The following is a 26074-nucleotide window of genomic DNA, read 5'->3' as shown; positions in this document are numbered from 1 at the left end:
GTTCACGGAGCGACGAGAATTTAACGCCCGAGCACGCCGAAGATAATAGGTGCTCGCCCGAGCATGCTCGTAAATCTCGAGCACTGAGCATGCTCGATCAAAACTACTGTCCGCTCTGTCTGATCTAATACTGGAGATACCAGGGGGCTGAGGTAAGAAGAGACTGCTCACACTATTATCTTACCTACAGTACAGACCAAAAGTTTGGACACACCTTCTCATTTAAAGATTTTTCTGTATTTTCATGACTATGAAAATTGTACATTCACACTGAAGGCATCAAAACTATGAATTAACACATGTGGAATTATATACTTTACAAAAAAGTGTGAAAATATGTCTTATATTCTAGCTTCTTCAAAGTAGCCACCTTTTGCTTTGATTGCTTTGCACACTCTTGGCATTCTCTTGATGAGCTTCAAGAGGTAGTCACCAGAAATGGTCTTCCAACAATCTTGAAGGAGTTCCCAGAGATGCTTAGCACTTGCTGGCCCTTTTGCCTTCACTCTGTGGTCCAGCTCACCCCAAACCATCTCGATTGGATTCAGGTCTGGTGACTTTGGAGGCCAGGTCATCTGGCGTAGCACCCTTCAATTCAGTATGCCTTCATTTTTGAATAAATCCCCAACAGTGTCACCAGCAAAGCTCCCCCACACCATCACACCTCCTCCTTGATGCTTCACAGTGGGAACCAGGCATGTAGAGTCCATCCGTTCACCTTTTCTGCGTCGCACAAAGACACGGTGGTTGGAACCAAAGATCTCAAATTTGGACTCATCAGACCAAAGCACAGATTTCCACTGGTCTAATGTCCATTCCTTGTGTTCTTTAGCCCAAACTAGTCTCTTCTGCTTGTTGCCTGTCCTTAGCAGTGGTTTCCTAGCAGATATTTTACCATGAAGTCCTGCTGCACAAAGTCTCCTCTTAACAGTTGTTGTAGAGATGTGTCTGCTGTAGAACTCTGTGTGGCATTGACCTGGTCTCTAATCTGAGCTGCTGTTAACTTGCGATTTCTGAGGCTGGTGACTCGGATAAACTTATCCACAGAAGCAGAGGTGACTCTTGGTATTCCTTTCCTGGGGCGGTCCTCATGTGAGCCAGTTTCTTTGTAGCGCTTGATGGTTTTTGCAACTGCACTTGGGGACACTTTCAAAGTTTTCCCAATTTTTTGGACTGACTGACCATTTTTTAAATAATGATGGCCACTCGTTTTTCTTTACTTAGCTGCTTTTTTCTTGCCATAATACAAATTCTAACAGTATATTCAGTAGGACTATCAGCTGTGTATCCACCCGACTTCTGCACAACACAACTGATGGTCCCAACCCCATTTATAAGGCAAGAAATCCCACTTATTAAACCTGACAGGGCACACCTGTGAAGTGAAAACCATTTCCGGTGACTACCTCTTGAAGCTCATCAAGAGAATGCCAAGAGTGTGCAAAGGAGTCATCAAAGCAAAAGGTGGCTACTTTGAAGAACCTAGAATATAAGACATATTTTCAGTTGTTTCACACTTTTTTGTTAAGTATATAATTCCACATGTGTTAATTCATAGTTTTGATGCCTTCAGTGTGAATGTACAATTTTCATAGTCATGAAAATACAGAAAAATCTTTAAATGAGAAGGTGTGTCCAAACTTTTGGTCTGTACTGTATCTGATGTAATACTAGAAGTACCATAGGTGCTGAGGTAAGAAGAGGCTGCTCGCACTTCTGTCCACACTGTCTATCCGATATAATACTGGAGATACCAGAGATGCTGAGGTTACTCATTTGGCAAGCTGTTTCAAACTGGTATGAAAAGCATTATACTGCAGTTTTGTGGAGTAAAATCTTGGATGAAGTGGTCCTTTTTTGTATATCAAGCTTTAGCATCCATACCAGCTGTAGGGAGGGGATTTACGCCACATGGGCGACTTTTTCTGACTACAAGGGTCTAACTGTGGTAGACCTCAGGATTAGAGATGAGCGGATTGATTTGAGGAAATCCGGTCCAGGTCAGTGGTACCTGGCAGCTAGATGGGAGGCCTGCGAATGTCTTATCTTCCGGCATCTCTGGTGCTACATTTGATCAGTCAAGGCTGGTCAGCATCATCTGCGCGACGTGACAAACAGATGACTCCAGCCCTGGATAAACAAATGCCTCGCCTGGGAAGTTGGAAGGTAAAAGATTGGTGGCCTCCCATCCAGCCTCCAGGTACCCCTGACCTGGATGCGAAACGGGAGTCCCGTAAATTGATCTGCTCATCTCTACTCGAGAAGCTTTCAGTAATTCTGGTCTTTTGTTCCAAAATCCAATTTGGGTGGTTTCCAGTCTACATGAATATTGTCTTAGGCCATGGCCCCACTATCAGTATTTGGTCAGTATTCAGTCAGTATTTTTTCTCAGGAGTGGGAGCCAAAACCAAGAGTGGGTGGTAAATACAGAATTGGTGACTTGTTTCTATTCTACCTTTTCTCTGATTGTTCCTCACCTGGTTTTGGCTCCCACTCCTGAGAAAAAATACTGACTGAATACTGACCAGATACTGATAGTGGGGCCGTGGCTTTACAAGGATTATCTTATTGTTTTGTCTAAAGCTTAAAAGGCAAAACATTACCCCTATATTTTGGTATATTTTTACCTCATTCACTTTTTTTTTTAGATCCTATTTTATGGATTAGGCAAAGTCTATTTTCTAGTTTACTAACAAGCCGAGATTTTGTGATAAACACATGGATCATCCCGGAGTTATTTGTTGTGGTTTCTGTAGTCCCTCTTTGTATCCTCAAAGAGGTTGTCCGATAGGTATAAACTGTGTGCCTAGTTAACTATCTATAAAGACTAAGCATTTTTCTAATTGACACTTGTTTAAAATTCCGGACCATTCCCTTACTAGCCTCACTTATGGTTAGTTTTTCAGTTCACTTTCCCTATGCATGGTGGGAGTATAAAATGAAACATCGAAAGCGAAAAAAAATAAATCAGAAGTGTGGGAAGTAGGGAATTTTAAGCTAGCATCAATAAAAAATGCATATGGCCTGATTCCTGATGGTGTTTTTGCCAATTTTCTTGCATAACATGCTTTCAAATGTTGGAAATTCTTTGCATAATTCAAAGTTGTAAAAAAACTTTTAGAATTTTGGCTTGTTTGGGGGGCAGAGCTTGGATGGTGCAAGGCGAAACACAGTGTGGACAGATAGATATTTGATGCTTGAGGCTTAGCAGTCAATACCGGGGTTAACATAGATGAAGTAGCCTCTCTGCTCCACATTACAGAGGCAGCAGTGCCCTCCAGACTCCTGAAAGTTACAGCATCTGTCTGGGAATCAGGGCGTTTCACTTATAATCTTTATTACGCACTTTTTGCATGAGGTAAGGATTAGAAGTGATCTTTTGTGACGGGATAGATTCTTTCGCCCTGTTCTAGCTTGGCTGAGTGGCATCTTTGAACATTACAGAGCAGTGAGCTTGTCAGTAGAGCGGGATGTGCTCTAGGTAGATGAGCAAACTGTAAGCAACACCCGCAGATCTGATCATCAGCCGGTGCTTGTCACTGTATTAACCCGGTAACACTGCCTCTATCTCCTGTGATTTTGAGACTTCTCGGGCACCTCTACTCCGTTGACCTCACTGCTGCCGCTTAGCTTCTGCTTTGATATTCGGCCCACCCACAGGGGCAGAGCTGAAAGCAAATTCACAATTTTGATAAAAATCAGAATCATGCACCATAGAATCGGTGAATTATTCAAATTGATTATATTAGTAGCTCAGCAATAGTTGTCAGATGGCAAGATCTGTGTAAAATCTGATGGAACCAATAAAGTCTCACTTTATACTTCAGGCCCCAATTCATCAGCTGGGATGCTGGAAACCACAGGAGGCAGGAGACGTCCAGGAGACCGCGGACAGGCCCGTGGAATGCTAGAAACTGCAGGCAAGCAGGGGACGTCCAGTAGACCGCGGACAGGCACGTGGGATGCTAGAAACTTCAGGCAGGAGACCACGGACAGGTATGTGGCATGCTAGAAAATGCAGACAGGCAGGAGACGTCCAGAAGACCGCAGACAGGCAGGTAGGATGCTAGGAATTGCAGGCAGGAGACCTCGTATAGGCACGTGGGATGCTAGAAACTGCAGGCAAGCAGGATACGTCCAGGAGACCGCAGACAGGCACGTGGGATGCTAGAAACTTCAGGCAGGAGAAGTCCAGGAGACCGCAGACAGGCACGTGGGATGCTAGAAACTGCAGGCAGGAGACGTCCAGGAGACCGCAGACAGGCACATGGGATGCTAGAAACTGCAGGCAGGGGACCGCGTACAGGCACGTGGGATGCTAGAAACTTCAGGCAGGAGACGTCCAGGAGACCGCAGACAGGCACGTGGGATGCTAGAAACTGGAGGCCAGCAGGAGACGTCCAGGAGACCACGGACAGGCACATGGGATGCTAGAAATTGCAGGCAGGAAACCGTGGACAGGCACGTGGGATGCTAGAAACTTCAGGCAGGAGAAGTCCAGGAGACCGTGGACAGGCACATTGGATGCTAGAAATTGCAGGCAGGAGACCGCAGACAGGCACGTGGGATGCTAGAAACTGCAGGCCAGCAGGAGACCATGGACAGGCACGTGGGATGCTAGAAACTGCAGGCAGGAGACCATGGACAGGCACGTGGGATGATAGAAACTACAGGCAGGAGACATCCAGGAGACCGCCGACAGGCACATGGGATGCTAGAAACTGCAGGCAAGCAGGAGATGTCCAGGAGACCGTGAACAGGCACGCGGGATGCTAGAAACTGCAGGCCAGCAGGAGACGTCCAGGAGACCACGGACAGGCACATGGGATGCTAGAAATTGCAGGCAGGAAACCGCGGACAGACACGTGGGATGCTAGAAACTTCAGGCAGGAGACGTCCAGTAGACCGCGGACAGGCACATGGGATGCTAGAAATTGCAGGCAGGAGACCGCAGACAGGCACGTGGGATGCTAGAAACTGCAGGCAGGAGACCGCGGACAGGCAAGTGGGATGCTAGAAAATACAGGCAGGAGACATCCAGGAGACCTCGGACAGGCACATGGGATGCTAGAAACTGCAGGCAAGCAGGAGACGTCCAGGAGACCATGGACAGGCACGTGGGTTGCTAGAAACTGCAGGCAGGAGATGTCCAGGAGACCACGGACAGGTATGAGGCATGCTAGAAAATGCAGACAGGCAGGAGAATTTCAGGAGACCGCGGACAGGCACGTGGGATGCTAGAAACTTCAGGCAGGAGAAGTCCAGGAGACCGCAGACAGGCACGTGGGATGCTAGAAACTGCAGGCAGGAGACCGCGGACAGGCATGTGGGATGCTAGAAACTTCAGGCAGGAGACGTCCAGGAGACCGCAGACAGGCACGTGGGATGCTAGACACTGCAGGCCAGCAGGAGACGTCAGGAGACCGCAGACAGGCACGAGGAATGCTAGAAACTGCAGGCAGGAGACCGCGAACGGGCACGTGGGATGCTAAAACCTGCAGGCAAGCAGGAATTGTCTAGGAGATTGCGGACAGGCACGTGGGATGCTAGAAACTGCAGGCAGGAGACGTCCAGGAGACCGTGGACAGGCACGTGGGATGCTAGAAACTGCAGGCAGGAGACATCCAGGAGACCGCGGACAGGCACGTGGGTTGCTAGAAACTGCAGGCAAGCAGGAGACGTCCAGGAGACCATGGACTGGCACGTGGGATGCTAGAAACTACAGGCAGATGTCCAGGAAACCGCGGACAGGCACGTGTGATGCTAGAAACTGCAGGCAGGAGACGTCCAGGAGACCGCGGACAGGCACGTGTGATGTTAGACACTGCAGGCAGGAGACGTCCAGGAGACCGCAGACAGGCACGTGGGATGCTAGAAACTGCAGGCAAGCCGGAGACCTCCAGGAGACTGTGAACAGGCACGTGGGATGCTAGAAACTGCAGGCGGGAGACGTCCCGGAGACTCCAGACAGGTACGTGTGATGCTAGAAACTGCAGGCAAAGACCTTGGACAGGCAAGTGGGATGCTAGAAACTTCAGTCAGGTAGGAAACTGCAGACAGGCACGTGGAATGCTAGAAATTGCAGGCTTGCAGGCATTCAGAAGACCGCGGACAGGCACATGGAATGCTAGAAACTACAGACAGGCAGGAGACCGCGGACAGGCATGTGGGCTGCTAGAAACTGCAGGCAGGTAGGAGACGTCCAGAAGATCATGAACAGGCAAGTGGAATACTGGAAACTGCAGGCAGGAGACACTGCGAGAATGATCTCCTTCACCACAATATAAACAGGGTCCTTGTGAAAGTTGGCGGGATATTTAAGCCAGTGACAATCTCTTACGACCATTTTGCATAGATTCCAGTGCGGCCGGTCTGGGAGGAGATTTAGAAGAGACACAAGAGTACAGAGTCTTTTCTCTATAACGTTCTTTAAAACGTAAGTCCACACGAGTAGCGAAGGAAGTTAGATGATCAAGTGAAGAGGGCAAATCTCTACCCCCAAGTTCATCCTTGACACTGCTGGACAGACTGGCATAAAAGACTGTCAGGAGTGCGTCATTGTCACATGTTAATTATGCGGACAGGGTACGGCGACTGGATGGCATATTGTCCTACAGAGATAGTCCCTTATCTAAACCGCAGTATGGAATTGTCAACTGAGTGAACGTGATCTGGTTCATCAAACATTCGACAGAATGCAGACAGAAAGGAGGGTAGAGAATGCATTATGGGGTTATTACTGTCAGGAACGACAGCGGCAGGATCACATAATATCCCACCGCTGCCGCCAATTTATCAGGACGACACCGGCAGGATCACACAGTATCCCACCGCTGCCACCAATTTGTCAGGGATTCCACCCCACACACAGTCAGGAACGGCACCGGGGAGATCACGCAATATCTCACCGTGCCGTCACGCTGTCAGTATTTCGTCCGGAGTCGCGAGCACACGATCCAGACTACTCTCTACGTAGGTATCGGTAAGCGACCAATGAGCGTATGGCGTAACACCCTGGGTTCCACAGATTGGAATCCGTGTTTAACCCCCTCCGTACGGTCACTATCAGCTTCAGGATAGCCCAATTATTAATACTCTCTGACACCCCTGGCCGAGTTTGAAATATAATACAGGCCTGGCCGGACGCCTGCGTTTTGGTAGCGTATATGGCTTCGGGGGAGGGAACGATTACAGAACAAAAGAAACTGAACTATTAAATTTTATATTTAACCCAAAAGGGAGGCAGTGTTTAGGAAAAATATATACAAGGATGTTACAAAGGGGGCATTAAAATACATAGGCAGTTACATAAAATAAACAGGGTAAAAAGAAAGAAACTTACACTATATGATCGTGGAAACGATTCAATATAGGTGGAGGAGGGGCTCTCCAGATGAAATATGCTGTTATTGAACAGGACCCATTGCTTATAATTCTTATTCCCCCCTGACAATGAGTGCTCCTGTCTTCTCCATGGGTTCTCTTATACCTAAGGGGAGATCTGGCCACACGCCCCTTGTGGTGACATCATGTGGGCCGGTCTCCAGCCTGTACATTTTTATTAAAAACGCTGACTTCTGCGACAACTCATCGCTCGTTGATCGCAGAAGCTTGCAAACTACTCCATTTTTTCCCTTATGATTTTATCTTTAATTAGATATCACACATCACATAGCTGCAGTCTGCCATTCTGGTGTTTTTGCGCTGCAGCTCCCTGATTTTGGTTACAGCCCTGGAAAACTACCTACACATTCCTGGGCTGATTTGGTCACTACACATATGGGTCCCGTTACTGTCGGACCTCTGGAACTCACAAGATTTCATATTTCATATCGGAGACACGATGCTTGCTTCCTAACGAAGTTATAACACTCCTTGGCTGGCCTCTTTTGCATAAACTATTTACCAGGCGTGTGTTAATTGGGGCTTTTGTGCTGAGGAAAATGGGACAGCTCAGTGCTGACAAGTGGTGATAATTTGCATTAGACACTGTATGATTGTCATCTCTGGACAAACACTACAGCAGAGGGCATGGGAGAAGGGCTAATATTCTGTTAATCTCTCCCTGACATTAATATTTTATAATATTCCTGACAATTACATTCCCACAATGTTGCAGCCCATGCAAAAGCATTACCAGATAATTACGAAAAAATGTATGCCTCCTTACACAGATCAGAAGAAAAATCCTGGGGGCATAATTCAAAGGGTGCGATTGATTGACAAAACCGTGGCAGGCTTTACGATCACCATTAAATCATGCAGGCGTAAGTAAGTGTGGAGCTATTTCCCAAGCAGAATGTTGGTGATTAGGGTGTGGCAGGTCTTGTAGAGCTGTTGGAGAGACTATAGGAGTCTGAGGCAGAGCGTCCATATGGGCTGTAAGGTTTTGTGCAGCCTGGACAATTTCATGTTGGCTGACAGCCAGTTTCACCATAAATCCTGGGAGTTCATCCATATCCCATGGCAATGGTCTTGTTACTGCATCTTTGGGATACATGATCTTGGTATTCTGTTAGGCTCACTAGGTAAGCTTAAGGTCTGGGTGGGTATACGAGACATGGGCGTCTGTACAGCAGGACACGGATAGCTGGGAAACTGGAAATGGGAGACGGAAAATGGGAGACGTCCAAGAGACCACAGACAGGCAGCTGGGATGCTGGAAACCGCGGGCAAGAGACATCCAGGAGACCCTAGGCAGGCATCTGGGAGACTGAAAAGTGCATGCAAGCAGGAGACATTCAGGAGACCTTGCACAGGTAGCTGGGATGCTGGAAATCGCAGGCAGGAGATGCCCTGGAGATCGTGGACAAGACAACTGGGATGCTGAAAACCGCAGATAGGCAGGAGATGTCCAGGAGGCCATGGACAGTTAGCAGAGCAGGTCAAGGTGTATCGAGAAACTCAGAGTCTTAATGGCACTAAAGTCTTAATACCAAAACACAGATGCAGATGCTCACATGGGATCACTTCGGGCCATCTGCAAAGCCCGACATGGAGCACAACAGAGTTTAGCTGACCGGGGTGAGGAAAGCAGAGAACGGACCCAGGACAGGTGCTATTAAGATTACAGTGGACGGGAGAAGGTTTGAAGTTTAATTATTTATTCATACGTGAAACACACTGATGACACAATGATCAAACACTTATTACACACTGACCAAACAAAATGACACACGGATGACACACTGACCAAACACTGATGATACACAGACCTAAGACAATGACAAAATGGCCAAACACTAATGACAAACGGACCAAATACTGATGACACACTGATCCAAACACTGATGACACACAGACCAAACAATATGACACACGGATAACACACTGACCAAACACTGATGATACACAGACCAAAGACAATGACAAACTGGCCAAACACTAATGACGAACGGACCAAATACTGATGACACACTGATCCAAACACTGATGACACACAGACCAAACAATATGACACACAGATGACACACTGACCAAACACTGATGACATACAGATCAAAGACAATGACAAACTGGCCAAACACTAATGACAAACGGACCAAATACTGATGACACACTGATCCAAACACTGATGACTCATGGACCAAATTAAATGACTCACTGTCCAAACACTGATGACACTCGGATCCAAAATACTGATGACACCCGGACCAAAGAAAATGACACACAGACCAAAGAAAATGACACACTGGCCAAACACTGATGACAAATTGATCCAAACACTGATGACACACAGACTAAAGAAAATGACACACAGACCAAAGAAAATGACACACTGGCCAAACACTGATGATATACGGACCAAACAAAATAACACACTGGCCAAACAGTGATGACACACTGGTCCAAACACTGATTACATACTGATCCAAACACTGATTACACATGAACCAAACACTGATGACAAGCGAACCAAACAAAATGACAGACAGACAAAAAAAAAGACACACTAGCCAAACACTGATGTCAAACTAATCCAAACACTGATGATACACAGACCAAAGACAATGACAAACTGGCCAAACACTACTGACGAACAGACAAAATACTGATGACACACTGATCCAAACACTGATGACACACAGACCAAACAATATGACACACGGATGACACACTGACCAAACACTGATGACACACAGATCAAAGACAATGACAAACTGGCCAAACACTAATGACAAACGGACCAAATACTGATGACACACTGATCCAAACACTGATGACACATGGACCAAATTAAATGACTCACTGTCCAAACACTGATGACACTCGGATCCAAAATACTGATGACACCCGGACCAAACAAAATGACACACAGACCAAAGAAAATGACACACTGGCCAAACACTGATGATATAGGGACCAAACAAAATAACACACTGGCCAAACAGTGATGACACACTGATCCAAACACTGATTACATACTGATCCAAACACTGATTACACATGAACCAAACACTGATGACAAGCGAACCAAACAAAATGACAGACAGACAAAAAAAAAAGACACACTAGCCAAACACTGATGTCAAACTAATCCAAACACTGATGACACACTGACCAAACACTGATTATACATGGACCAAACAAAATGACACACAGGCCAAACACTGATGACACGCTGACCAAACTGTGACGACACTCAGATCCAAAACACTGATGACACTGGTACCATTTTTTAGCATACGTGAAAAACACTGAAATCTGAATGAAGCCCATATCAGGCTGCTCAAACACCTGTTCTACCATCAATAGCACAGATAAAACATAAAGGGGCAGAGTTTGGGGTACCTTATATAATGTTCAGATGTCAATTCATATTTCGACCTGTCCTTTCAGCTTGATATCATATCCAAAGTTTAGTTACTCTTTAACCTCTTCAGGACTATCCATAGACTTTAATTGCCTTCGCAGTCCGCCTCCTGTTCTGCAGTGATGTTATAAAGCATCACTGCATAGTAGCACAGCTACACACAATCGTGTAGCTGAGGGAGCAGGGATCTAACTGTCAGAGACAGCTGGAGTCTCATAGAATAGGCAGAGATGGTTTATTACCGTCTGTGCATTCTCCATCTCTGTATACACAGTCACTTCCTTCTCTATACACAGCGGTCACGGAGACCCAGACAGCGCTGCTATGCAAACAAGAGGCTCAAAATCCCCTGTAACTGGGGCTAATATACCAGCCCCAGTTGCAAGGGAAATAAAATGAAAATAAAAATATTTCAATATTGAAATGCCCCCAAAGGTCTTTTATGACCTTATGGGGGGCACAGTGTGTAATATAAATGAAAACTAAAATGAATAAATAAAAAATTGCAGGTAAAAAATAAATAACATGAACTAACAAGCAGAGAAAGAACGTGCAAATAAGCAGTGATCACCAAAATAATAGATGAGAAAAAGAGATGTATATATTTTAAAGTCCATTAATTAATTTTATTTGAACATCATCAGACACAAGTAAAGGACATACCAACAATTTAAAACACCATTAAAAAGTGGAGTGAACCACTATATGAGGAGCCAGCTACACAAGAAACCTTTCCATGGTATTAAAGAATAGAGTGCAAATAATGCACATAATCAAACCAGCCGCACAGGCTGTATTAAATATCTGTAGTGGTCAATATTTGCACAAGCCCTATATTGCACACACCCAAAACAAGAAGTGGTAAATTACACACTATGTTTACATGATCAAAATAAGTAAAAGTTTTCAATCAATTGGTAAATGCCTATTCCCCGTGTGCCCGGGTGCCAGGCCAAAGGTGTAATACACGTTCAGTTAGAATAATCAAAGTGCAGATAATGATTGTTCAATAAGCAAACAATATACCAATAATAAATATCCACAAAAAAATTAGTTAGTCACCATGACTATAAGGGCAGGAAAAGTAACTCGCCACACAATATGGCAATCTAGACCCGCAACATGACCCTAAATGCATATACTTAATCTAAGACAGCATGTGCTCTGGAAAGTGAAGCTGGCACCTCAGTGCCCAACGCGTTTCGCCCCGCAGGGTGGCTTCATCAGGGGCATGTATGATCCCATACCTTGTGTCAATATATATAAAGCCTAAGTAATCAGTAATTTGTAATTTACCCAGAGAACAGCTGTATCTCAAGAGACGCCGGAGCCCCGGACATCGCGGAACGGAAGTGTGTATGTCTGAACCGGAAGTACTCACACCGGCATAGACATGTCAAATGCGGCCAGTATAGTATGCGTCCTGAGTTGCTAAGGAGACCCACGCGCACAGACCAAACAGTCCCCGTACATTGGCACATGCGCGGCTTCATAAGAAGCGTCCACAATGTTGGCCACAGAGAAAATACTGGCCCGATCAAATGGGGGATTCTAAAACAAGAACTCTCCACCTAAACCCAACAAATTGAGCATGGGTACAGTAATAAAATTCGACTCAGTCAGAGTGAGACTATGACATGACAATAGCAGCATGTCAAAGATAATAATAATAATAAGACACATAAGAGCGTGTACAAAGGTCAAACCCCTATGTGTCCTCTGAAAGATAGACATTTGTACTTATAAGAAGAAAGTTGTTAATTTAGATCAGGGTCCCTCAAAATTCAATCATGTCCAATTAATATTGAATATTCTGTTACTAGAAAAAGAGGAAGCATAGGAAAAATATATACATGCTACTTTCAATGAGATTTATAAATGACCTCACTAAGCGTCTGATATTGCATGATAAACGCGACTCCGCCATTGGAGCACTTGTGGCACTATCAAACTGCAAAATAATGCAACTCAATTCATATCATACATGGGCGCAGTTATAAGTATTGATTCTTCCTTAGATAACCTTGTTGGGTAATAGAAAATATTCACCCACTAAAGCCCACCTCGGTGAATAATTTGGGAATCTGTACTCCCACTTCACAAAGAGTGTATCTAAGGAAGAATCTGCACCACAGGCCAGGCTTACCCTGGAGTGGCATAACTAAGTGACTACCTGGTCTTCACTAGAGACTCTGATGGTGAGGATAGGCATGTGCCATTAGGGTAGTCACCAGGTTCCACTCCAGGGCACTCCTGTCCAGGTACTGCCCTGGAGTAGCACCTGGTGACAACCCTAAAGGCACAAGCCTGTCCTCACCGCTGCAGCAGCTGACCTATGGGTCAAAGGCACAAAACAAAGCACAAAGGGCGAATACGGAGATGTGGTTAGTAACTCCGAGGTCGGGGCGGGCAGCACAGAATCAGAATACGAAGCTAGGGTCAGAAGCAGTGAGATCAGACAGAATGAGTAAACAAGCCAGTAAGTAATAAAAGAGTCAAACGATAATGCACCTTGGCAGAAAACTAGAAACAGACTGTAGCTAGAACCTAAGTTCAGGCATGGTATGGAGGGAGGAGCTGCCTAATATATTCACTGCTGGAAGGGGATAGGCCAGTGAAGCAAAACTCTGTAGGACACAGTGGTTTTAAATTCCTGCAGAGTCTGTCTGCGCCTCTCTATAGCCAGGTAGAGACTCTCTAGCAAAAGGAGAATGTAGCAGTGTTTGCATAAGGCAGCTCAGTGAGATGGTCTGACACTGGGAGGAGCAGAGCGGTGCACACAGTGAGTAGGATAGCACTTACAAACCGTGTGAGTCACCGGCGTAACAGTCAGGAACTGGTTAATAATATCACTTAAGACAATTCAGAACTAGAGATGTTTAGGATACGTTTCTGTTTTCATGGGATGTTTATAACACAGATCTGTATTTTTGCTATTCACACCTCTGTGCTATACTTATATTTAATACATTCCGCACTCGCTGACTTTGCAGATGGATGCACCCCTGAACATTCTCAGGTTGAAGAAGGTGAACATTATATATCGCATATCCACAAATTCCTGGTATTTGTTCCGGAAAGCATTTACCACTGGGTTTGACTATATGCTAGATATTTATGCCAGCAATGTTCTAGACCTTTATAAATCTGCAATCTTCAGTCACTCCATCTGCCTCCGATTTCATGGTCCGACTAGTGTTGCTAAACGCTGCAGCAAGAAACACTTCAGCGAGTCTTCTTTTCTCTTTCAAGCTTTGCAGAACAAATTTCTAACCTATTACACTACAGAAGAAAAAAAATATTTATTTTGAAACGATGAACCTATCAATCAAGCCGGAGGCAAGTTTGTGATGGTGACTGAACACTACATGCGGCACAGTGGATATTGTGAGGTATTTTCATTCACGCTTCAAAGATGGGGAGAGTCATGCATGTAATTTACGGTGACTAAAAGAAATTAACTCTGGTCTTATTGTAGAAGTTTATTCTTTTTATTTATTTTCTGGTATATATTGGAGAACAACACACCTGTTATTGTATTTATCACAATTAAAACTATTTCTGCATTATTTAACTATGTCAAAACTAATGACGATGTAACACTGTGATTCATCTTCATTGTAGGGCTAATTCAGTAAAGGGGCTGGCTCATCGATCCTAAGAAAGGGGCTCTGGAAGCAATGGTGTGGCATGCACACCGCCATGCTGTGCCTCAGGGACTGATAGAGAAAGCCAAGTGCTGAGCTCTGTCATTCCCAAAAACAATTAATGAAGCGCTGGTGCGCGTGCGAGACCACCACTCCATTCAAATTCGAGACTTCAAAGCCCCTTTCTGGGGATCGGTGGTCACACTTCCAGCAATCAGCAAATCATTACCTATCCTGAGGGTAGATGGTACATTTCTATGATGGGCCAACTACTTGTACCCCTTGATAACTTATGATGTAAAATTCAGATTCAAATTGATCACAGTTTGCGTGCGATGTATATGGAGCGGGTCCAAAAAACTGAAACCCCTCAATATCGGGCAGAAGACAGCTGTGATACACAGCTGACTGCTGCCTGTAACAGAAGTGAACGGAGTTAGCTCCGATTGCTGCTGTTTAACTATTTAAAATTCACTGACTGCGGCATTTAAATGAGCTTTTGTGCCAGTTCGCATTGGCTTCCCCCAGGACGCAATCATGGGGAATTGATGCGTTACCATGTTCGCCGGGGGCCCGATAGAGGGCTGTCATTTGAGGGTATGTGCACAATGGACAATGGCCCTGATTCATCTAGACTTTTAAGCCAGAAATCTGACGTAAAAAACTTTTCTCAACGCGTGGCTGCACAAAAATGTTGCCACTTATGGTGTTTTGATGCCATTTTTTGACCCAGCTCCAACAAAGTGAGTGGTACGGGGGCATAACAGGGCATGACGTGTCTTACCCCATAAATCTTAGTCCAGACGCCACATGGCGCCTCACCTAATTCATTAATAGCCATGCGCCTCTTATCCCCTTCACGGCATCCACCTGTACATGTATGAAACATGCAGGAAGTTGGTGTATGGAGCGGCCTGCCCCATACCCGGCAGGTGATGGCTGTGTATTACAGCCAGGACCTGCCGCTAACAATCGTGGGTGGAGTGGTGCTCTGCCCATGATTGTTAACCTATTAAATGCTGATGGTCAGTCAGTGCGAAAAATTGGGAAAACTTTGAAAGTGTCCCCAAGTGCAGTGGCAAAAACCATCAAGAACTACAAAGAAACTGGCTCACATGAGGACCGCCCCAGGAAAGGAAGACCAAGAGTCACCTCTGCTCCTGAGGATAAGTTTATCCGAGTCACCAGCCTCAGAAATCGCAGGTTAACAGCAGCTCAGATTAGAGACCAGGTCAATGCCACACAGAGTTCTAGCAGCAGACACATCTCTTCAACAACTGTTAAGAGGAGACTTTGTGCAGCAGGCCTTCATGGTAAAATAGCTGCTAGGAAACCACTGCTAAGGACAGGCAACAAGCAGAAGAGACTTGTTTGGGCTAAAGAACACAAGGAATGGACATTAGACCAGTGGAAATCTGAGATTTTCTGATGAGTCCAAATTTGAGATCTTTGGTTACAACCACCGTGTCTTTGTGCGATGCAGAAAAGGTGAACGGATGGACTCTACATGCCTGGTTCCCACATTGAAGCATGGAGGAGGAGGTGTGATGGTGTGGGGGTGCTTTGCTGGTGACACTGTTGGGGATTTATTCAAAATTGAAGGCATACTGAACCAGCATGGCTACCACAGCATCTTGCAGCGGCATGCTATTCCATCCGGTTTGCGTTTAGTTGGACCATCATTTATTTTTCAACAGGACAATGACCCCAAACACACCTCCAGGCTGTGCAAGGGCTATTTGACCAAGAAGGAGAGTGATGGGGTGCTACGCCAGATGACCTGGCCTCCACAGTCACCAGACCTGAACCCAATCAAGATGGTTTGGGGTGAGCTGGACCGCAGAGTGAAGGCAAAAGGGACATCAAGTGCTAAGCATCTCTGGGAACTCCTTGAAGATTGTTGGAAGACCATTTCCGGTGACTACCTCTTGAAGCTCATCAAGAGAATGCCAAGAATGTGCAAAGCAGTCATCAAAGCAAAAGGTGGCTACTTTGAAGAACCTAGAATATAAGACATATTTTCAGTTGTTTCACACTTTTTTGTTAAGTATATAATTCCACATGTGTTAATTCATAGTTTTGATGCCTTCAGTGTGTATGTACAATTTTCATAGTCATGAAATTACAGAAAAATCTTAAAATGAGAAGGTGTGTCCAAACTTTTGGTCTGTACTGTATATGTGATCCATTTGACGGAGAAAACACAGTTTTAAATAGCTGGATAGCAGTGAGATGCTCGGGCGAGCACCGAGCAGTAGCGAGCATGCTCACTCATCACTACTGAAGACACATTTACAGTGTGTCTTCAGCCAAATGGCGCCGGACAGCGCAGTGCTCCGGCGACGCACTCCTCCCCCAGCCTCCGGCAGAACAGGGTGCAGCAGCACTGGAGCACAGAGAAGAAAGGTGAGTATAAGTGTTTATTTTTTTGTATGTGTGTACAGTGTGAAAGGGATGAGGGGGCCACACATACCAGGATTGGGGGGTGAGGGGGCCACACATACCAGGATTGGGGGGTGAGGTGGCCACACATACCAGGATTGGGGGGAGAGGGGGCCACAAATACCAGGATTGTGGGGTGAGGAGATCATGCATACCAGTATGAGGGGTACCACAAATACCAGGATTGGGGGGTGAGGGGACCATGCATACCAGGATTGCGGGGTGAGGGGACCATGCATACCAGGACTGGGGGGTGAGGGGTACCACACATACAGTACCAGGATTGGGGGGTGAGGGGACCATGCATATCAGGATTGGGGGGTGAGGGGTACCACGCATACCAAGATTGGGGGGTGAGGGGTACCACACATACCAGGATTGAGGGGTGAGGGGACCAAGCGTACCAGGATTGGGGGGTGAGGGGTACCACACATACTAGGATTGGTGGGTGAGGGGACTATGCATATAAGGATTGGGGGGTGAGGGGTACCACACATACCAGGATTGGGGGGTGAGGAGACCATGAATACCAGGATTGAGGGGTGAGGGGACCATGCATACCAGGATTGGGGGGGGTGAGGAGACCATGCATACCAGGATTGGGATGAGGGGTACCATACATATCAGGATAGGAATGTGAGGTACCATGCATACCAAGATGAGGGATGAGGGGTGCCATGCATACCAGGATGAGGGGTACCATACATACCAGAATATGGATGAGGGGTACCATACATACCAGGATTGGGGATGAGGGGCCCATGCATACCAGGACAGGGATGAGGAGTGCCATGCATACCAGGATGGAGGTGAGGGAGCCATTCATACCAGGATTGGAGATGAGGGGTGCCATGCATATCAGGATTTGGGATGAGGGGGCCATGCATACCAGGATTGGGGATGAGGGGTATCATGCATACCAGGATTGGGGATGAGGGAGCCATGCATACCAGGATTGGGGATGAGGGAGCCATGCATACCAGGATTGGGGATTATGTTGCCATGCATACTAGGATTGGGGATGAGGGGTGCCATGCATACCAGGATTGGGGATGAGGTGTGCCATGTATACCAGGATTGGGGATGAGGGGTTCCATGCATACCAGGATTGGGGATGAGGGGTGCCATGCATACCAGGATTGGGGATGAGGGAGCCATGCATACCAGGATTGGGGATGAGGGGTGCCACGCATACCAGGATTGGGGATGAGGGGTGCCATGCATACCAGGATGAGGGGTACCATACATACCAGAATAGGGATGAGGGGTACCATACATACCAGGATAGGGATGAGGGGTGCCATGTATGGCAGGATAGGGATGAGGGGTACCATGTATACCAGGATTGGGGATGAGGGGCCCATGCATACCAGGATAGGGATGAGGAGTGCCATGCATACCAGGATGGGGGTGAGGGAGCCATGCATACCAGGATTGGGGATGAGGGATGCCATGCATACCAGGATGGGGATGAGGGGTGCCGTGCATACCAGGATTGGGGATGAGGGATGCCATGCATACCAGAATTGGGGATGAGGGGTACCATGCATACCGGGATTGGGGATGAGGGAGCCATGCATACCAGGATTGTGGATGAGGGGTGCCATGCATACCAGGATTGGGGATGAGGGAGCCATGCATACCAGGATTGGGGATGAGGGGTGCCATACATACCAGGATTGGGGATGAGGGGTGCCATGCATACCGGGATTGGGGATGAGGGGTGCCATGCATACCGGGATTGGGGATGAGGGGTGCCATGCATACCAGGATTGAGGATGAGGGGTGCCATGCATGCCAGGATTGGGGGATGAGGAGTACCATGCATACCAGGATAGGGATGAGGGGTGCCATGCATACCAGGATGGGGATGAGGGGTGCCATGCATACCAGGATTGGGGATGAGGGGTGCCATGAATACCAGGATTGGGGATGAGGGGTGCCATGCATACCAGGATTGGGGATGAGGGGTGCCATTCATACCAGGATTGGAGATGAGGGGTGCCATGCATACCGGGATTGGGGATGAGGGGTACCATGCATACCAGGACAGGGATGAGGGGTGCCATGCATACCAGGATTGGGGGATGAGGAGTACCATGCATACCAGGATAGGGATGAGGGGTGCCATGAATACCAGGATGGGGATGAGGGGTGCCATGCATACCAGGATAGGATGGTGGGGACAGGATGGGGGCAGCACAAATACCAAGAGGGGGGGGCAGCACATACCAGCATAGGAGACCATATACCAATAAAAATGCTTGCCACCCGGGCATAGAACGGGTTCAATAGCTAGTCAGTTTATAAGCTGGAATGGTGGCGGGTTTTATGCCGATTTGACAATCGAACATACAGCCCAATACGCTCATCTCCTCTGCCATTTTACAGCCTCATTGCGTGGTGCCGTTTAGGTCACTGTACTGCCCAGACACCCATGATGATATCTTGTCACATGTGACCAATGCATGAGGCTGAAATTTGGCCTCATAAATAGAAAATATTGTAATAAATATTTTAATATCCAGACACAACGTTCTAGACATTTTTTATTGTCCCAATGCATGTAAACTAATATATGAAGCACCTTTGCAAATTCTTGATAAAAAATCTCTTATTATTTTATGTCTATAGATTGTAAGCAGTCGTATACGTCTCCATGGTTACAGACTACAAACTGTGTAGTCTGTTTGTAGTCTGTAACCATGGTGACCCCTCTTGTCCACAGGTTATATCTTGTATTGCAGCTCACTTTCACTGAAGTGAACAGAGCTAAGCTGCAATACCACACACAACTTGAGGACCAGTGAAGCACTATCTGTGGGAGAGGCAGATCATATTTAACTTAACCCATTCATGACCTGCAATTTTTCATTTCTGTGCTTTCGTTTTTTCCTCCCCTTCTTTCAAGAACCATAACTTTTTACATTTTCCATTGACATAGATGTATAAGGGCTTGTTTTTCTTGGTGGGAAGATTTGTAGTTTTGAGTTATACCATTAATTTTACCATTTAATGTACTGAAAAATGGGGGTACAAAAATCTAATGAAGGTTAATTCGTGATGAACTATGCAATGTTTTGAGCATTTTTGTCAGCTTCTGCTTTTGAGAAATGCCTGGTAGGACAAAAGATATGCGCCTGTAACTTCTTTGAAGTGGTTTCTGATGGAATACACTCCTCCAAATTAGGCACTGATAAATCAAAAGGCCGCAAAACAATATGGGAAAAAAAACTCTTCCAAATTGCTTAAAAAACTGTTTCAGAAACCGAAAAACTCCTTCAAAAACTCCCCAAAGAAGGAAAGTTTTCCTGAGACAGTTTCCACTAAAAAAAAATAATTCATCAAGACCATCTTTTTTCATGAGGGGGTCTGGGGTCAGGTGTGAATTGCCTGATTCATTAACCACTTTACGCCGCAGCCAATTTCCGCTGTTGCATTTCTGTTTTTTCCTCCCCTTCTTCCCAGTGCCATAACTCTTTTATTTTTCTGTCCACATAGATATATGATGGCTTGTTTTTTTCAGGACGAATTGTACTTTTCAATGACATCATTCATTTTACCACATAATGTACTGGAAAATAGGAACAAAATTCCAAGTGTAGTGAAATTGCAAAAAAACAATACAGGCACTGTTTTTTGGGAATTGTTTTTACAGTGTATATTTTGTTGTAAAAATGACCTTGCAATATGATTCTCTTCATCAATACAATTACGGCGGTACCCAACATGTCCAGTTTTTTTTATTATTTTAGTGGTGAAAAAACAATCAGAAGTTTGCAAAAAAAATGTTTTGGGTTGCGTCACTATTTTCCGAGACCCGTAACATTTTGATTTTCTGACTGATGGAGCTATGTGATGGCTTTTTGTTTGTGGGGCGAGCTGATGTTTTTAATAATATCATTTTGGGATACATGTGAGTTTTTGATACAGCCTTTTTTGTGGAATTGTGGCGAGCAAAAAAAGTAGTTTTGGCATTCTTGAATTTTTTTTAGTTTACAGTGTTTACCGATTGGGTAATTGTTTATATATTTTGATACATCTGAGTTTTCCGAACCTGGCGATAAAACATGTATATATTTTTTTTATATCTTTATTTTCAATGGGGGAAAAGAGGAGTGATTTGAACTTTTATTTATTTATTTCCATATTTTTTAAAACATTTTTTTACTTTTCACTGTTATTGTTAGTCCCCTTAGGGGACTTGAGGATGCGATTGTCTGATCTCTGCATATAGCAGAAATCACAATATCATTTGAAGCCCAGCTACAGATTTCCACTGGTCTAATGTCCATTCCTTGTGTTCTTTAGCCCAAACAAGTCTCTTCTGCTTGTTGCCTGTCCTTAGCAGTGGTTTCCTAGCAGCTATTTTACCATGAAGGCCTGCTGCACAAAGTCTCCTCTTAACAGTTGTTGAAGAGATGTGTCTGCTGCTAGAACTCTGTGTGGCATTGACCTGGTCTCTAATCTGAGCTGCTGTTAACCTGCGATTTCTGAGGCTGGTGACTCGGATAAACTTATCCTCAGGAGCAGAGGTGACTCTTGGTCTTCCTTTCCTGGGGCGGTCCTCATGTGAGCCAGTTTCTTTGTAGTTCTTGATGGTTTTTGCCACTGCACTTGGGGACACTTTCAAAGTTTTCCCAATTTTTCGCACTGACTGACCATCATTTCTTAAAATAATGATGGCCACTCGTTTTTATTTACTTAGAATTTGTATTATGGCAAGAAAAAAGCAGCTAACAGTCTATTCAGTAGGACTATCAGCTGTGTATCCACCAGACTTCTGCACAACACAACTGATGGTCCCACCCCATTTATAAGGCAAGAAATCCCACTTATTAAACCTGACAGGGCACACCTGTAAAGTGGAAACCATTTCCGGTGACTACCACTTGAAGCTCATCAAGAGAATGCCAAGAGTGTGCAAAGCAGTCATCAAAGCAAAAGGTGGCTACTTTGAAGAACCTAGAATATAAGACATATTTTCAGTTGTTTCACACTTTTTTGTTAAGTATATAATTCCACATGTGTTAATTCATAGTTTTGATGCCTTCAGTGTGAATGTACAATTTTCATAGTCATGAAAATACAGAAAAATCTTAAAATGAGAAGGTGTGTCCAAACTCTTGGTCTGTACTGTACGTTGTCAGAAAATACTGCCATTTCTGGCCTCCAGTAAAAATTTCCTTTAGTGTGTCAGTGAAGCAATTCACAGCAGTTTGCTGTTCAAACTAGTTACTTACAGGCCAGGAATTTAAAACTCTGTTTTCTCCATCACACGGATCACATATAAGTTCGCTCCAAACTCAGTCATTTGTAGTGAGCGTGGAAGATACTGTCCTCCATTTAAAATGGACAAGGCACGTGGCAAGGGATGGGGAACTGGACGTGATGGTAATGGTGCATTCAGAGGCCGAGGACAAGGCCGTGGGCAAGCCGAAATTGTGCCATAACAAACACCCACATCTTCTCGCCTGACCTTCCTGTCCCAATTTCTAGGGGACCGCAGCACACCACTATTGAACCCAGAGCAATGTCAAAATGTTGTTGGTTGGATAGCGGATAATGCTTCCAGTCACTTAGCCACCACCACCCTGTCTTCCACACGGTCAAGTCTCAGTAGCAGTGAGTCTGGACCGCATATTCCTCACCCTGATCCTCCTTTCTCCCACCATGCCGAGTACGCAGAGACAACTGATCCCACACTTGGACACTCTGAAGAGCTGTTCACGTTTCCATTTATAGATTCGGGCCTCTCGCCTGGTCCACTTGAAGCAGGGCAAGAGGAGATCGCGTGTAGCGATGCCCAAATATTTGAGCAGCCACGGTCACATGAAGGCGACGGTGGGAAAGTGTCACAAGAGGTGGACGATGATGAGACACAATTGCCAGAAAGTCAGGAGGAAGACCAGAGTGCGGAAGTGGAAGACGAGGTGGTGGATGATATAGTAATTGACCCAACTTGGCAGGAGGACATGCAGAGCGAGGACAGCAGCACACAAGGGGAGGGAGGCAGAGCACCCCAACAGGCAGGAAGAAGTAGTGTGGTAGCCACAGACAGAAGGCAGGCAACCGTTCCCTGTAACACCAACATGAAGGAAGTTGCCAGTACAACTGTTAGGTCTTCCCGAGTCTGGTTGTTTTTTAAAGACTCTGCCGATAACCCCAAAAAGGCCATTTGCACGACCTGCCAGGCCAGCATCAGCAGGGGTATCAAAACGACCAGCCTGACCACCACCAACATGATCAGGCACATAGCAGCAAAGCAACCGACTTTGTGGGCCGAACCCCAGGGTCCAGGAACAGTGTCTGCAGGTGGCACCATTGCTTCTTCCGCTGTTGTGCATGCAAGCCAATCCCCTGTCCATGGTGCATGCGAAAATGCCTCCTGCCCTGCACCTGTCGTTGCACACTCTCAGCACGTCCATGTCCTTGTCCCAGCACAGCGTTCAGTTGTCCACACCCCAGTCCTTGGAACGCAAGCGCAAATATGCAGCCAACGCCCCACAGGCCACACTACTAAATTCTCACATTTCACGACTGCTTGCGCTCGAAATGTTGCCTTTTAGACTTGTGGAGACTGAAGCATTCCGCAACCTGATGGCGGCGGCCGTCCCTCGGTACTCAGTCCCCAGCCGCCACTATTTCTCCCGGTGTGCTGTCCCCGCATTACACAAGCACTTGCCCCAAAACATTAGCCGTGCTCTCAACAACGCAGTTACCGGTAAAGTCCACCTAACCACGGACATATGGACAAGTGCTTGTTGGCAGGGACGGTACATCTCGCTGACGGCACACTGGGTTAACATAGTGGAGGCCGGGACCCAGTCGGACCTTAGGACGGAACACGTCCTCCCGACGCCAAGGATTGCGGGCCCTAGGTCAATCAGGGTTGCCCCCACGGTCTACAGCTCCTGCACCTCATCCTACTCAGCCTCCTCCTCCTCTTCAGCCTCCATCTCCGAAATGACCACATCAGTCAAAAGCTGGAAGCACTGCAGCACTGCCTCGGCCAAGCGGCAACAGGCTGTGCTGAAGCTAATATGCTTAGGTGAAAAACCGCACAATGCTGAAGAGTTGTGGACAGCTCTGAAAGAGCAGGCAGATCTGTGGCTCACACCGCTGAACCTACGGCCAGGCATGGTCGTGTGTGACAATGGCCGGAACCTGCTGGCGGCTCTGAGCCGAGGCGAGCTCACACACGTACCACGCCTGGCCCATGTGCTTAACCTCGTGGTTCAGCAGTTTCTCAAATCCTACCCTGAGCTGCTAGATCTGCTTGTTAAAGTACGCCGCCTGTGTGCCCATTTTCGAAAGTCACCTACAGCTTCCGCCGCCCTTCCAGTGTTTCAGCAGCGTTTGCAGCTTCCAGCTCACAGACTGGTGTGTGATGTCCGCACGCATTTGAACTCTACACTGCAGATGTTGGGAAGGATTTGTGAGCAGAAGAGGGCAGTTGTTGAGTACCAGCATCAACAAGGCCGTCGGTATTCAGTTCAGACTCCACACATAAGACCTCAGGAGTGGACATGGATGTCAAACATATGTACCATCCTCCAAAACTTTGAGGACTCCACCAAGATGGTGAGTGGTGAGCGGCGATGACGCCATAATTAGCGTCACCATCCTGCTTCTCTGTCTTCTGAAACGCTCTCTGCTCACAATCAAAGAGGATGCATTGCAGGCGGAGCACGATGAGATGGAGCAAGGAACCATACAGGGTGATTACACACAGCCAAGCCTCATCTCATCCCAACGTGGATTGGGTGACAATGAGGAAGAGGAGAAGGAGGAGGAAGGACAGGAGCTAGTTTCATGCACTATAGATGGTACTACCTGCACAGCTGTCATACCTTCTTTTCAGCGTGGACGGCCAGAGGATAGAGAGGAGGAGGAGGAGGAGAGCATGGTCAGTCATCCTCGTGGTGAGGACACGGAAGTCTTGCCTGTTATTAGTGTGGCACACATGGCTGAGTTTATGTTACGCTGCCTTTCCCATGACCCTCTCGTTCTCAAAATTTTGGGTGACAGTCTTTACTGGTTGGTGACACTTCTAGACCCACGCTACAAGATGAACTTTATATCTCTTATTCCTGAGGCGGGCAGGTCTACAAAAATGGGGCAGTACCAGAAGGCCCTTGTTGCGGAACTTTAAAAAAAATTCCCATCTGAAAACACTGGCGGCAGAGGGCACTCTACGTTGGACAACCAAGGAGTACAGGCGAGAGAGACACAACTTCAATCCAGCAGAGGCAGGGGAACACTGTCAAAGTTCTGGGAGAGTTTTCTCAGACCCTCCCATCGCACAGGTCCTGAGGCGTGGGGTACTCTCACAAGGAGTGCAAAGTTTGGGAAGATGCTGAGGGAATACCTTGCCGACCGTACCAACGTCCTCCGTGATTCCTCTGTGCCTTATAATTATTGGATATCCAAGCTGGATGCGTGGAATGAACTGGCTCTCTATGCCTTGGAGGTCCTGGCCTGCCCTGCCGCCAGCGTTTTATCAGAGCGGGTTTTTAGTGCCGCTGTTGGAATTATAACTGATAAGGTCATCCGCCTATCAACTGAAAATGCTGACAGGCTGACTTTTATAAAAATGAACAAGGGCTGGATTGGTCCAGACTTCTAAACCCCACCGAATGATAGCAGCGTAACATAAACTCCAATCCAGTGTCTTTTCTTGGGAGGTGTATTCCCATGCACCTTTTCACACCCACACATGGGTATACTCTTCCTGATTTTGGCTATTTGCTCTTGTCCTCCTCCTTCTCCTCATCCTCCACCACCATATCACCATGGTGACCGTGGTCCGTGATGCAACTCCCACATAATTTTTTTAAAGGGTGTTTATGATGCCCGTAAAAAATTTTTATACAGTATGTTCATGTATACCCCGCAGGGGTAAATGTTTGTCAGCCCATAAACTTAGCGCATGGGCATTACAAGTATAGGAGGGCTGCTCCTTCCTAATGGGAACATTTTTTTATGAGGCCCTCCTCCACGTCTCTTCCAAGGGTCATTGAAGTGCTTCCAAATTTTTGGCAGCCCTTGCATTCACTACATAGGCCAACACTATGGGAAACTCTCTCCTTTCTAATGGGAATTCCTTGTTTCTGTGGCCCTGCTCTATGTGTCTTTAAATTCTTAGTGGGGTTTTTCCTAAAATTGGTCA

The 26074-nt window shown here is 46.3% G+C and overlaps 1 protein-coding gene across 1 annotated transcript in view; it reads left to right on the top strand.

Moving 5' to 3' along the window:
* The window catches only part of TMEM143 (transmembrane protein 143), a 32576-nt gene extending 28576 nt beyond the window's left edge, over positions 1-4000 (top strand). The window contains exon 9 of the transcript XR_012252450.1: positions 3828-4000. The gene's annotated coding sequence lies outside the window, so the exon portion shown is untranslated. The remainder of the gene's footprint in view (positions 1-3827) is intronic.
* The last annotated feature ends 22074 nt before the right edge of the window (positions 4001-26074 follow it).

Source organism: Phyllobates terribilis, unplaced genomic scaffold, assembly GCF_046119375.1.
Source record: "Phyllobates terribilis strain yellow unplaced genomic scaffold, ASM4611937v1 Scaffold_12__6_contigs__length_324123572, whole genome shotgun sequence".
In the NCBI taxonomy this organism is placed as follows: Eukaryota; Metazoa; Chordata; class Amphibia; order Anura; family Dendrobatidae; genus Phyllobates; species Phyllobates terribilis.
Note: the sequence above shows the minus strand (reverse complement) of the source record. Positions and strands in the feature narration are given on the sequence as shown.